This window comes from Aphelocoma coerulescens, chromosome 2, assembly GCF_041296385.1.
Source record: "Aphelocoma coerulescens isolate FSJ_1873_10779 chromosome 2, UR_Acoe_1.0, whole genome shotgun sequence".
In the NCBI taxonomy this organism is placed as follows: Eukaryota; Metazoa; Chordata; class Aves; order Passeriformes; family Corvidae; genus Aphelocoma; species Aphelocoma coerulescens.
The window spans coordinates 134,806,564-134,819,915 of NC_091015.1; the positions used below are offsets into that span (position 1 = coordinate 134,806,564).

At 37.7% G+C, this 13,352-nt stretch overlaps 1 long non-coding RNA gene across 2 annotated transcripts in view; it reads right to left on the reverse strand.

Annotated features, from left to right (window-relative positions):
- LOC138105206 (uncharacterized) overlaps positions 1-6,222 on the reverse strand; it is a 62,970-nt gene extending 56,748 nt beyond the window's left edge. Inside the window, exons 1-2 of one of the 2 annotated variants that reach the window (XR_011148409.1) lie at positions 6,116-6,222; positions 4,268-4,343 (exon numbers count right to left, since the gene is read on the reverse strand). This is a non-coding gene — a long non-coding RNA (uncharacterized lncRNA). The remainder of the gene's footprint in view (positions 1-4,267; positions 4,344-6,115) is intronic. The other variant, XR_011148416.1, reaches the window with a different exon arrangement.
- Between the last annotated feature and the right edge of the window lie 7,130 nt (positions 6,223-13,352).

The following is a 13,352-nucleotide window of genomic DNA, read 5'->3' on the forward strand; positions in this document are numbered from 1 at the left end:
CATCAGGAAGATAGGTTGCATTGTAAATGTGTTGTTTTCTTGAAGACATAGGCTTTTTCTGGTTAGAGGAAGATTTGGCTTCATAATTGTCAGTCATCCTCTGGAGCTGGAGTCCAGAAGGCTCACAGAACCAGAGGACAGTTTAGGCTGGAGGGGATCTCAGAAGGTCACCTTGTCTAATCTGCTGCTCATGATAAGGGCGCTGCTTGAGGCAACCTGGTCATTACACTCTGCCTGAAATCCTTGAATCTTCACCTCCCATCATTGAGGTAAAATTTCATAAATTGGGGAATTCTGTGTTCTTTAAGCCCTTTTTGTGTCAGTGCAAGTCAGTATTTTTAACTGTTTTTCCATTCATGAAGCAATGTGTAGAGGCTTAAAACTTCTCAGAAGTGAAAGGGAAAATTCAGGACTGTTCCAACATGTTCTAGGATGGCACAGAAGAAGGGTTAGTAGTAGTTGTTTGAGGAGCACTAGAGGGGAATGGAGGATGAACTGTGTCTCTTAGGCATTGTTAAGAGTATAGGAATACAGAAGATTGAAACTAGTTTTCAGAAGGGCTTTCTGTATCTCCAACTTTTTCTAATACATCTGGACATGATTTACAGTTTTATTCTCTTCCTACATTCATATCCAGTCTGTGCCACTGCAAGAGTCTGTATCTCAAAGATGCGTTCAGATATCATCCATGGATAGGCAGGCAAGTATTTAGTATGCAGCAAGAAGCTTAATGGAAATCTAATTAATTAACTTGGCCAAAGATGTGACAACTTAAGCATAACCAGATGATTCAAGCAGCTATGGAAATTTACTGGTGAAGGCATAGACACATATAATTTATTACATAGAATTGGATGACTATTCCTGATATTACATCTTTAAGCACAGGACCAAGTCCTGCCAACCGGTTATCATAACTGACATGATTTCAGCAAGTTTGGAGGGGATTTTGTTACATTTCTAATCAATTTCGTGTATTCCATGCTCTTCACTTTCCATCTTCTTGTTTCTCCCAATATGCTGCCACAGTGTTCTTATACCTTTGTGAGAAATATCAGCTAGAAAGGAGGTTTAAGCAGTGAATTGGTTTGTTTCCATAGGAATAATAAACACATGGAAATAGAAGGAATACAAAATAAAAGACCTGTTCACAGGCCAAGGGGATAATCTACATCATTCACGATCTGCATACTGGAATTATGGTACAATCTGTGCAAAATATACTTTTTTTAGTGTTCTTTTTAAAAGGGTTTATACTGTGAAGCCTCCATTATAAAAGCCCAAATTTGAATGAGGTCTTGAACTACATTATTTGAATAAGTGTAGTTTCTTATGTTGACTCCAGAGCACTGGCATCCTACAGGGACCCAAAATACAGAGTATCAGTTGAGAGTTTTCAAAGTAAAACCAGATATTTTCCTGTGATGACAAAAGAAATCTGCAGGTAAATTATTTATAGATAGTTTTATAAAGCTAAGGGTCAGTATATCAAAGGCTCAGATTTTTAAAAATAGGAACTTCAAGAGCAGTTAATAAGAGCTAATTAGATGTCAAACCCTGCAATTTAATATAAAGATTCCAAGAGGCAATTATGTGCATGAACTGACCTTTTATAAGCCAAGCAAAGAAGAATATGCAAGATGGGAAATTAACACCTATGATAACATTCAGTTAGGAAAAAGCTGTGTAATATACTGACCCTTCTAAAGATGTCAGCCCTACCTACAGGACAGTGTGACTTTAGAACTTACTAATTCAAGATTTTTTTTTCTTTTCTTCAGAAGGAGAGATCTTAAAATAAGAGAATTCTACACTACTGCCTTCATGATCGGAAAAAGAATGAAAACCACCCCCTCACACAGTAGCCTTTTTGTAAAGATTGGATGAAAGCCGGGCCCTGGCAGTTTGGGATGGGAAAAAAAATTAATTGTGTACTGAGACATGAGACAGTAATAACTCACACAGGCTTCACTGCTTCATGCCAGACAAAATAAAGATGAAGCCAAGTAAGGGAGAGCTGCTGATGAAAGTTGTGCCATCCATTTTATCCCCACCGATTTGAAAGATCAGAAAGAGGCAAATAAAAACCTTAGATATAAGATTATTCCTTCCACTTTCCCTATGGCTGATCCAGCTAATATGAAAAAGAAATGAAATTAATGCCCCTAGGAGATGTTATTTTGGTTGGATGAGCACACAGACCTGGGCTGGGTAATCAAAGTGACACTCTTTGTTTAGGAAAAAAAAAGAAATCAAAAGTGTGATTTGTGTGCGCTCTGCAAAGAGCTGCAGCCCTCTCAGAGCCAGGTGAAATTGAAGAGGAAAAAGAAAATTGGGAAAAGTAGATAACATTTATTAGCAAGCTTTTGCCATCCAAGAAGCTCTTTTCAAGACACAGACACATGCAAATATGCACACACACAAAATATCCTCTTGTTATTTCAGATTTGCCATTTCTTTAACCTAAAGTAGATGTTTCAGATCTGTTATTAGTACAAGAAAAATAGTGAGAAAAACAAGCTTATGAAATCCAGCTTATGCTCATGTGTTTTAAAAAAAATGTATTATTAATAAATGTATGATCCCAGCATCTTTAGCATTGTAGCTGATGAGACTCTGAAAGGGAAATCTGCCAGGAATTTTTGGTAAAATAAAACTGAATTGGACAATCATATTGCCCTTGATGGCAAAAATGCAGCATAAATTTATAAAATTGATCTCTGTTTCATTTTGAATGCTATTGAATGAACATCTCATAGTTTAAAATTCCTCTCAAATTCTTGCCATTCTCTTGAAACAATGACACGTTTCTACTTCCACATCTGTAAATCTCCATAACCTTTTCGAAGATGAAGTCACTGCTTTAAATTTACTGAACAGAGGTACATTTTGTACCCAAATTTCATTCTGTCTCTGCAAAATATATGCATTAGACATATTTCAAGTGAGCATGGATACATACACACGGACAGAGAAATCCATTTAGTGCTATTCAAGAACAGATTTAATTACATTATAGTTGTACTTTTATGACTTGTACAACCTTCAAAGAGACAGAATTCTTTCATCTACAGTCAAGAGCCATGAAAAGGCATAAAAGATTCCTAAAATGACTAGTACCAGTACTGTGTACGTCTGTACTGAATTAAAAAAGCAAAACATTAGAAACTTGTTTTGAAAAATAACCCTGTAAGACATGCAATATATTTCTAAAGGCATGACAGTACAGACATATTTATTTTTGAAATATTCCTAAGAATTCCCTGAGTACTTATCTTACTAGTGTAATCAAACTACTATTTACAAGGAAACATCATATCTTTGGTTCCTTCCTGAAATCGTTCTTGAAGAATATTTTGAAGGTAAATGTAGCAGAGTTTCAGCTGTGGTCTCATTTAAGAATTATAAACTGAGATTCATATGCCTCACTCAGAACCATTGCAGAGATCCAACATATTTAGGGTCTCTTCAGTGATGACTTTTTAGCCATTTAAGTTCCTTCCAACTTGTGCTGAAAAGCATGCAGTGAGTTGAAGGAAAATAACACAAGGTTCTAGGAAGCACTTTACTACTTCTTCAGTGGTTGCAGGGAGTTGGATAATCTAAAAGAAACCAGGTGAGTAGAAAAAAGTTTCTAAGCAGAAATTTGTGTGATAGAGAAGGAAATATTGGAATATTGTTTTTAAATATCGTTAGGGAAAAATTAGCACACAATGTATTTTTGACAAAAAAACTCTGATACTCGGTAGTTAAATAAAATTTCCTTACTTGTGACTGCCTAGTATATCCAAAGGAGATCCAAAAATAATACATTTTTAACCAGGCTAGCTCCCAATTTTTTCATTCAGGACCTGAACCCATATGTTTATCTATAACTTAGAGATGTTAGCTATCTATTCATGAGCTCAGAGCTCTCTCTCACTAGTGCTGTGAATAGACTGGGGCTGCACAGTTTTGCAGGGAGTTGGCATTTGGCTTTCCATAAATATCTCTTGCTTGTGTCATGGTTTCACCTGGAGATTCTTTGATCACATCAGGTCAGAATATCCACCTCTGGTGGATACAATGTCTAAATCAGTAGTTCACAAAATGGCCTGCATTTCCTGGAACAAATATAAATATTACTGCTGGCAACTGGTGTAAACCCAACTGAATATGCCTTCAGGTGTGCTCTACAGAAACCCTCAGAATATTTATTTAAATGTTGCTATTTCCCTGTCAACTAACTTTTTATTTGTATGTTTTAGCAAAGCCCGTAAAATCTTACCACAGCCATCTGAAGCCTTTGAATGAATGTTTAATGTCCTTTTAGCAGAATTCACTCAGCTCTCATTTCAGTACACCTGAAAACATGACAGGATATACAAAAATGAGGTTCCAGGTTGTTTATTACTTTCACTTTTAAATATGCCAGTTAAGCAAATTCTTACACCAGAACTCCACCTTTTAGATACCCCGCCAGGGTTTGATATTTCCAGTTTTTATAAGGTGAAAAGATTTTCTTAAACCTTTCTGCAGCTGCAGCATTTCTAAGCTAGTGTAAGAGCAAACAAAGGTGCAAATACAGAAACTTTATGAGCCCCACAGTCCCTGGCTGTGTAATTAAATGGAAATACTTCTGAGTTTCAGGGACACCTGTTGCACTCTCCTCAGATATTGCTGTTTCCACTAGTTTTCAAAATAGAAAGAGATGGTCAGGGGTCTCTGTGTCAAGTGGCACAAGATTTCTTAATGCCAGGACTAGATTTTGTTTGTCTTGCCGCAATATTGAAACGCCACAGCAGGAAAACCCTGGGCCCCTGCCATGGCTGAGGACAACCAGGCATGGGAAGAAGGAGCATGGCAGGGAGAATTCCTGCATGTGCCCAGGTGTGTGATGGGAGAAGAAGTCCCACTCACTCTGTGAGTTGCACCAGGCAAGGCTGAATGAGAGGATGGTGAAGGAAGAAGAGAAAAAAGATCTGTCTTACTGAAGGGTGAGGGCCTTCCAGGCATGTAGCTGTGTTAGCATTGTTTGCACTGTTTTTTTTTGTTTTTGTTTTTCTTTTTGACACTTCCTTTTGTAAGTAATGATGTCAAAGGAAATATTTGTTAGGAAAAAAGACAAAAGAGGAGTAAATTGATGCCCCAGTTAACACCATCACTCCTCCAAGTAGCCTGATGAGGTCTTCACAACCAACCCAACAGAGTTTAACATCTGATAGAAACTTTTCAAGCAGCACAGCATCCTATGTTGGGATCTCACTAATACTGAGAGAAAATTTGGACATGGGAATTCCCAACTTAAATTAAGAGAATGCAGAGTTTTACTTCCTCTTTTTTTTTTTTTTTCAGGAAACTTCCTTCTACCTCTTCCTTGTAAAGAGCAGATTTAGTTGTTTTACAGAGTAAAATGCATTCAGTCCAGTGGCATATAAATACATGCTCAGGGTAGACAGAACACTAAGAATTTTTCACAACACTGCCCAGATTTCAAATGGATTAATTAGAGCATTCATAACAGTGAAGAGATAAGGTACCTGCACTCCTTATCTACATGCTGCTTTAGGCCACTGTAGCTACCAGAATATTTTAATTCAGAAAATACTATTTTATCTTCCCATGCCAAAGCATTTTTCACAGACTTTCCCAGGAAATTTAGCTTGATACAGGTAGGTGGGATTTCAGATCAAACAAATATTTGGCAAACAGAAGAAAACTGTGTCTTTTAACAGAAATTTTTACCTAATTTTAAATAAAGACAATATTATTAACCATGGCTTTCTAAGCATTCGAAAAACACAGATTATCACAATCCCTTGAAAAAATAAATACAAAAAAATTGGAAAGATGGAAAAATTTATGCAGCAACACCATTTTTAAAGGAGGTGTCCAAATAAACAAGTGTACCTTCAACCATAGCAAGACCTACACCATATCCTAGATCATGGGGTATTACTTCTGTTATGAGCAGTATTTGACATCGAGTGAAAGGACTGAAATTCCATTTCACGTGAAAATAGAGCACAAGTACAAGAAAGAACTATCATTATCCAGGCCTCCAAAGCAATATGAAGAACAGTTTGTATGATCCAATTAATCTACACAGGTATCACCATCTGAGAAGCACACCTACCAAAAGTATTGCAAGGGCACAGCTCTGTAGGGAACACTCAGGAGCTTAGTCATGATCCCAGGTGAGTGATAAGTTAAAGAGATAATGCAGCTGCTCGATATTTCACATTTCAGCCACACAGCCACAGCTGTATCTACGTTGGAAGAGGACATCCACAGCTCTGGGTATATCACAGCAGATGGTGCTGCCAAAGCTTCGTTACTGTGACCAGCTGTGTTGAAACAGGAATTGCCAAGGAGATTCAGAGCCATACAAGGAACACTCCTCACACTGTGCTCTCTTGTCTTTTATATGAGCACTCAGCTGGTAGGATTAATTCAACCTGTTTATAATTAGTTACATGTGCAGAACCAGGTATTTCTGTTAGAATATGTCCATCAAAATTAAAATGTGTCATTAAAGAATGATGATTTTGCTGGTTTTCTGGTAATTTTTCAGGATTCTGGAATTCTGTGGGAAAGGAAAAGTCCAAGATTTCTATGAGATGGAACATCTTGTGCAAATTTTTCCATTGATTTTTAAATGTTCTGTTCTGCTCCATTTTATAAAACTAAATGAAAAAACCAACATGAAATAGAATGTTTCTATTTGCCATAATTCTGCATTTCTTTTAACCTGAAACAACAATCTAAATCTTTTTTTCTTGACAATGTTCTGCATTGCGTCAGAATTAAAGAAATTTTGAAATCCTTTGAAAAAAATATTTTTGTACCCATACATTCAAAGTATGTGTCTATATTATATATATGTATGCATCTAAACTATACATATTTTGGTTCAAAAAATTGAAATTTTCATTCTCCATCTTTGATGATTATGAAAAGAAAGGTGATTTCTTTTTATCTCCTAGCCAGGAGCTAGTAGGTTTACCTTTAAGCCTGTGTGCTTGGTATTCAATTGTGAAACAATTCACCATTGGTTTCTTGGGGGGAACAAAAGACCCTCTGTGCCTGTTCAGACCTCTAAAGTAGCCATTGAGAATGTCTCCTGGAACTGCACATAACTCACTGAGTGGGAAAGCTCCCTTTGCCACCCTTACAGAGATGAGAAATCTGCAAGGAGGGAATAGAAAAAACAAGAGTACCTATATAATCAGCAGGATTTATGTGAGAGGCACAGAGGATGTGAGCAATACTTCAGCCACTAACAGAGAACAGCAACCTGATGGCTCACAATTTGATGTGTCTTTCATGCTCCCCAGTCAGTTCATTCACACAGAATCTAAATACTTGGACCAAACGTTTCCAACAGGTGAGTACTCAAATTCTGTGCACCTGCTTGAGGCCTCACTGTGTGCATTAGAGCCAACACTCTGCAAAGGCACCCCAGACCAGCCTCCATGTGGTCAGTGTGTGCTGCAGACCTTGGTTTGGCCAGCACAGAACTCCCTATCTTTAAAATAGAAAATAAAAAATGTGAATGCACTTGCTTTGTCACAGTTGTGATATAAATTGAAATTGCTACAAGTCAAGCACATTCTGAGCTGCAGTTTCAGCACCTCACTTATCTCAAGCAAAATGTAATACTGGCAGCTAAAAAACAAACATCTGCCAATTCAAATAGACTGGAGAAATAATGTTCTGAAACACAAACACCTTCTGACAGTTTAGGGAGTCTGGGCAGAGTTGGTAGTGACAAACACAGCTGGGCTGCCCAACATCTACCATTATAAGATACTGTTTTAAGTAATTTATAAAACTTTGCCAACCTTTAACTGTTTGGACTGAACTTTCCCAGATGAAGTATCTGTCTTGGGCTGACTTATTTTGGAAAATTTCATTTAAATGTTTCAATCATTTCCAAATAATTTAGAGAAAAGTGCAATGTTACCTTCCTGCTGAAACATAAATAAACTGTACAATAGCATAGCTGAGATGTTCTAAGGTACTTGTACTGTGGAAAAGGGGACTTCAGAACACCCTCAGCATCCAGGTCATGCTTTTTGCTGATTCCGAAAATACCCAGACCCATTTTTCCATGACACAAAATTCTTAAAAATTTTAGTTTATGTTCTGTGGATGCTTGCTCAAAATTAGGAGCTGAACTCCTGTGAGATCTCATTTTCACAGAGCACAATCCCACCCTTATCCCCTCCTCCAGCACAGCTGTGGCTGACTGCACGGGGAGGCAATTTCACCTATAACTAGAGCTCTAGTTAGTTCAGGGCACAGACATCAAAGCCAGCATTTTACAGTCAGTCTCAAGGTGGGCAGCCACGAGTTTTCTGTCTCACTGAGAGGTCTGCAACAACCTCACTGGTCTCAAATGAAAAAACATACAGGGCAGTTTCACAGGCATTTGAATCAGATCCACTCTCAGCAGATCTTTGTGGAGAAAAGGCTGAACAGACAAATGCAGGTGAAGTCAGTCACTTTCCTTCTCCACTGTGTTAGCCAAACAGCTACTGAGTGCTGTACTAACAGTACTAAGGAACAGTGGTGGAGCAGCACAGTGATGTGCCCGAGCTACTTAACTGCATTTCTGTAGGTCATACTGGCATGGACCCAGAAAGATGCTAATGTTAAATCTGCCCCGTGGCTCCCAGGTCAGAGGTTGCTTGTACGTGTCCAGCTTGAAGCATGAATAGAGGAATTCAAGAATATTTCATATGCATGTACCTATTTTTCATACAGCCTCTCCACACCCTGTACTTTGGCTGAGTGTGGAAGTGACTTGAGCATAGGTTGGTAAGGATATTTGGTGACCTAGAAGCCTAAAGAGTCTTTAGCCAATGTAACTGAAACAGAAGTAGTTCAGATTAATTGTACCACATGCTGAAGGGGACATTTTAGGTTGTTTATGTGGTAGTGCTGAAGAAAATAATCTTTCCTTATTTGAAGGTTAATCATGATCGAATATTTTGCTCTCTCCTAAATGATTTGTGTTTGTCTTGCTTGTGATATTCTTTCATTGAAGAATCAGTGCAATTCTGAGTTTTTTCAGTGCACAAAAATTCTTCAATTCATCCATAATTTATTATGTGTGGATCAGATCTGCCTGGGTTGGGTTCTGTGATTTACTATACTAGTAACAAATTAGACATTTCTAAACTCCTGCAAGTTTAGAAATGAATGACTCTGAAATTGGTCTCCAGTTTTATTTTGAAAGAAGATGGGTGACACCACTGAAATACCATCTTGCGCAGTATGACTGAAAGGTTTTAGTTTTGTGGCACCTTCTATCTCCAAAGATCATAAAAAACCCCTCCAAGATCTTCAAGTTCTCTTTCCAAATAGCCTATAAGGCAGAGGAATGTGGTCTCTATTCCCTGCTTACAAGGATAATCATAAGGAATCATAATATTCCTGAACTCCTTTGAAGGTCCATGCAAAGACAACAAGATCTTACCTCTTGGCTGCTGTCACCATACTACCATTCACCTGGAGAATGTAAATACAGTGATTTACAAGACCAGAAAAATGTGGATTTATTGCGCACATCATTGCTTTGCCATAAAGGCAGTTATCTAGTAAAAGTGTGAGATTACTTTGACATAGCATGGCACAACAGGACAGGTGGTAATTTATGTCAAATGGCATTAGATGGAAGAGGTCAAAGGTAAAATTTTGCTTCTAGAGTCTGTTTTGCTATTTAATTAATACCTGCTAGACAAGACAGGTAGGACCTGCAAATGCATGACTGTTCTGCTCTGGTACAAATCCAGAGAGAAATAGGTTTTGGGGACTGACAGTAGTCACATGACCTGGGTGTGTTTGAAGGTGTTGTTTAGAGGCATCACTTGCTTAAACATTTATTGACATAAGTAAATCATGCTGCAGGGACCTGATGAGCCTCATTTACATACATTCATGTAATTACAAATTTTTTTGTAGTGATTGATGTTTTGGAGCTGCTGTTCTTAGGGAGAAGAATCAGAAGAGGGGAAGAAGGGCAGAAAAAGTGAAGCTATCTGGCTCACAACGGAATGGAAGCTAGGCATAAGGAAGGGGACAAGGACATCTCTGTGTGTTAGTTTTTCTCTAGTGAGCTGAGGAGCCAGAGATGTGTATAAGGAATGGAAACTATTTGTAGGCCATTCCAAAGAAAACCAATACAGGAGAGAAGACCCTCAGCCTGTTCCTTGGGTGGATCCTCTGCCAAATCCCACATTGATGTAAGCAGACTGGGAAAACGTGGCTGCATTTTGCTGCTTAAAGAAGAGAAGAACTTTAGAGGACTTGGCTGTAATACAGTCTCTGTACTGCAAATAACTGAGGAGAATGGGGTACATGTAGGATTTACATGAGCTGCTGGGATCAACAGCTACTGGGAAGTCTTTGCCAATGTCTTAAAAAGGAAACCTGATCATGGTGCAGAGGCACCACTTACTCTGTACTACTTTGTGCTGAGCAGCTGGAGCCCAAGCCAAGTCTTTGAAAACAGAACTACAACCTTTGTAAAAATTCAATGTCAGCATTATAGAGAAAAGACCAAAGTATTTGCTTTGCAGGGTTTGTGCAGATCAGGACCCTATCATTTGAAAAGCAGCTTATCCCTGGAAGAGAAGACACCAAATGATTGGGTTTTTAGCCTAATATTCCCCTCCAGTATTCTCTCTTTTGAGAGGTTGCATACAATCACTCTATCCTCCAAGGGGATCACAAGGTTTAGCACCTGCTTAGTCTACCCAGACATGACCACCAACACAGCCCACTGCTGCTGCTTCTGCTCCAAGTTGCCTACCAAATACTCAGGACATTCTTTCAAACCATGAGCTGGCTTTTCCTCTATATAGGAGCATGAGAGGAAAGTAATTGCAGTTTTAAAAGCTATGTTTTTCCCTAACCATATTAAGGCAGACACATGGAGTTTCATATTAGGAACCTACAATAAAGAGCTGGTAAAGAGAAGCTTTTGTCTCAAGTGCAACAGGATAACAGGATTGCTCATTCTGCTCTCATAATTCCTATCAACATTTTGAGATCATCTCCACTTTTCAAAAGACATTAAAATGTACTTTTATAAATGTCTAATTTTGAAAAAAAAGTGAGGTATGTGCTCATTTGAAGCAGCTTTAGACTTCACCCAGTCATCAAAGTGCTGTAGCGTGTTTGTAGTTCAATAGCTTCTTGATAAGCGTTGGCTTCAGTGCATTTGTGGAACAGATGCCTTATGACTTAAGTTTGGTACGAAGTTTAAAAATTTGTCTGATATGCAAGTAGTACAGATATAGCAAAGAAAACTGCCATAGTAGACAGGGTAAACATAAACTGGAAATTGAGATTTTACAGATTTTGATTAAAAAGAAAAAATGAAGTAGTTTCTTAAAAGTTAGGCATTATAAAGTCAAGAAGGAGCTATAAAATATCAAGTTCTTAGTAGCTGACCCTTTTATTTTCCATAACTCTGTTAGCAACAAAAAACCCCAAAAGACAGAAAGAGGAAATACCCTGGCATATTTTTCCTGAGCAACAATGAATGTGTTCCATCCCACAGAACCCATATTCACTGGTGAAGAACTGACAAACTGAAGAAAGCAGCAGTAACCAGAAATAGAGTGCAGAGTTGTGCTAAACAGTTTCATAAATAACTGAAATGGTGATTTACTTATCCAAAATTTAATATTTCATACCCTTATGAAAGCATTTTATTTTACAGAAAGACAACAAAACCAACTACCTTAAGAAAACTGTTGTGCATATAGAAAGCAAGCTCACACACAAAAAATTGTCCTATGTAGACTTAAATACGAAACTTAAGTAAAATGTACTTTTATACCTTGTATGTACCTCTTCTAATGCTGAATGATAATTATTATATCAGTTTGTCAGAATGCTAATTAGTATTAGTGAGAAAAAGGAGATAAGGAAAACCAGAACGTTTATATATAGAAAGCAAACAGAAAGGAGGCAAATTTTTTCTAAGTAAAATGCCAGGGGAATGATCACCAGGTGAAAAGCTACCAATGAATGTTCAATATTTTAGAATTTCCTACCTTTAATACATTTGATTTCTCAATCCGAGTGTAATTAAACTGCTTCATGTTGCTTTCCCTTTCTTTCAGAAATGAAATAAGAAAAATAAAAAAAGACCAGTTAGGTTTACAGAGCTTGTAAATTGCTTGAGGATCCAAGTGGAGTTACTCAAAGCCTCAAGACAAATGTTCCTAACTGAAAGCTGTTCATGAAATTATTAGAATATTAAGCAATCCTCCATCTTCATTGTTTGTCCATATTGACTATATCCCCACATTTTCTTACCAGTTCCATTCAACTTCACCAAATCAACTACTTTTGCTGGCAAAAAAAATTTGAAGACATAATTGTTACATCTTGTGTTTAATTTTTATTTTCTGATTTTATTTGTAGATACACATGAATTAAAATCCAGTTAATTATTATTTGCTTCTGAGAAAGTACAACTTCCATTATTCATTGCTAGCTTTCAACAACCAAATTTGTAATTTTGGTGCAGTGGAGTCTAAATTTGAAAGTGAAGTCGCAACAGAAAAAAAAAGTCATCCAGACATGTGAAAAATCAAAATTATAGCTTCTTGTAGCAAAGTAGATGACTTATTACAGGCTCTCACTGTTTTTTGTGCAGCAGCAGCTAAAAGGATCCATGACAGAATATAGAAAGAGTAGGAATGATTTTTTTACTGATCCTTTTCATTTTAACCACTGGGTTAGGATTTTCCAAAATGAATGCAGCCATTGTCAACCTGCCCATATATTTCTGGGTTGGGTTTTCTAAATTTGAATTTTGGGAGATGTTAGTAAAGGCTAGGGAGAGAAGCAGTGTTCAGAATGAAAACACATAACATTCAAGAGAACAATCTGCTCATATATAAACACAGTGGGTCCTTTCCATAAGAGTAAAGGTATAATAAAAGAAACAAAACAAAGAAATTGCTATTCAGCTCTGAGAATGCCACCCACTAAGTCAAGCAAACAGCTCTCCCCAGCATAGATCTGCCCCCCTGACAATCTGGCCCTGTGTTAAAAGGATAACCTCAGTAAAAAATTCTAAACTCTATCCTCCACGGTGCATGAACATACACAAACCAGCTATTTACAGATGTTCGAGGAAGTCAGTAACAATGTCCTGAAAAGGTACGTTATAAGTCTCGCCAGGTGGAATTTCTAAAGAGCTGCTTGGACAAATTCTTGAGAGCAGTCAGAGCTAGTCTGCACCACCCAAGTGGCATCTGTGGTCAAAAATCTGCTACATATTGCTGGTCAGGAGCCCTCTGCTGCTAGAAAAACACTTTTCCCTGCCATATCCAGTTCCCTGCCAG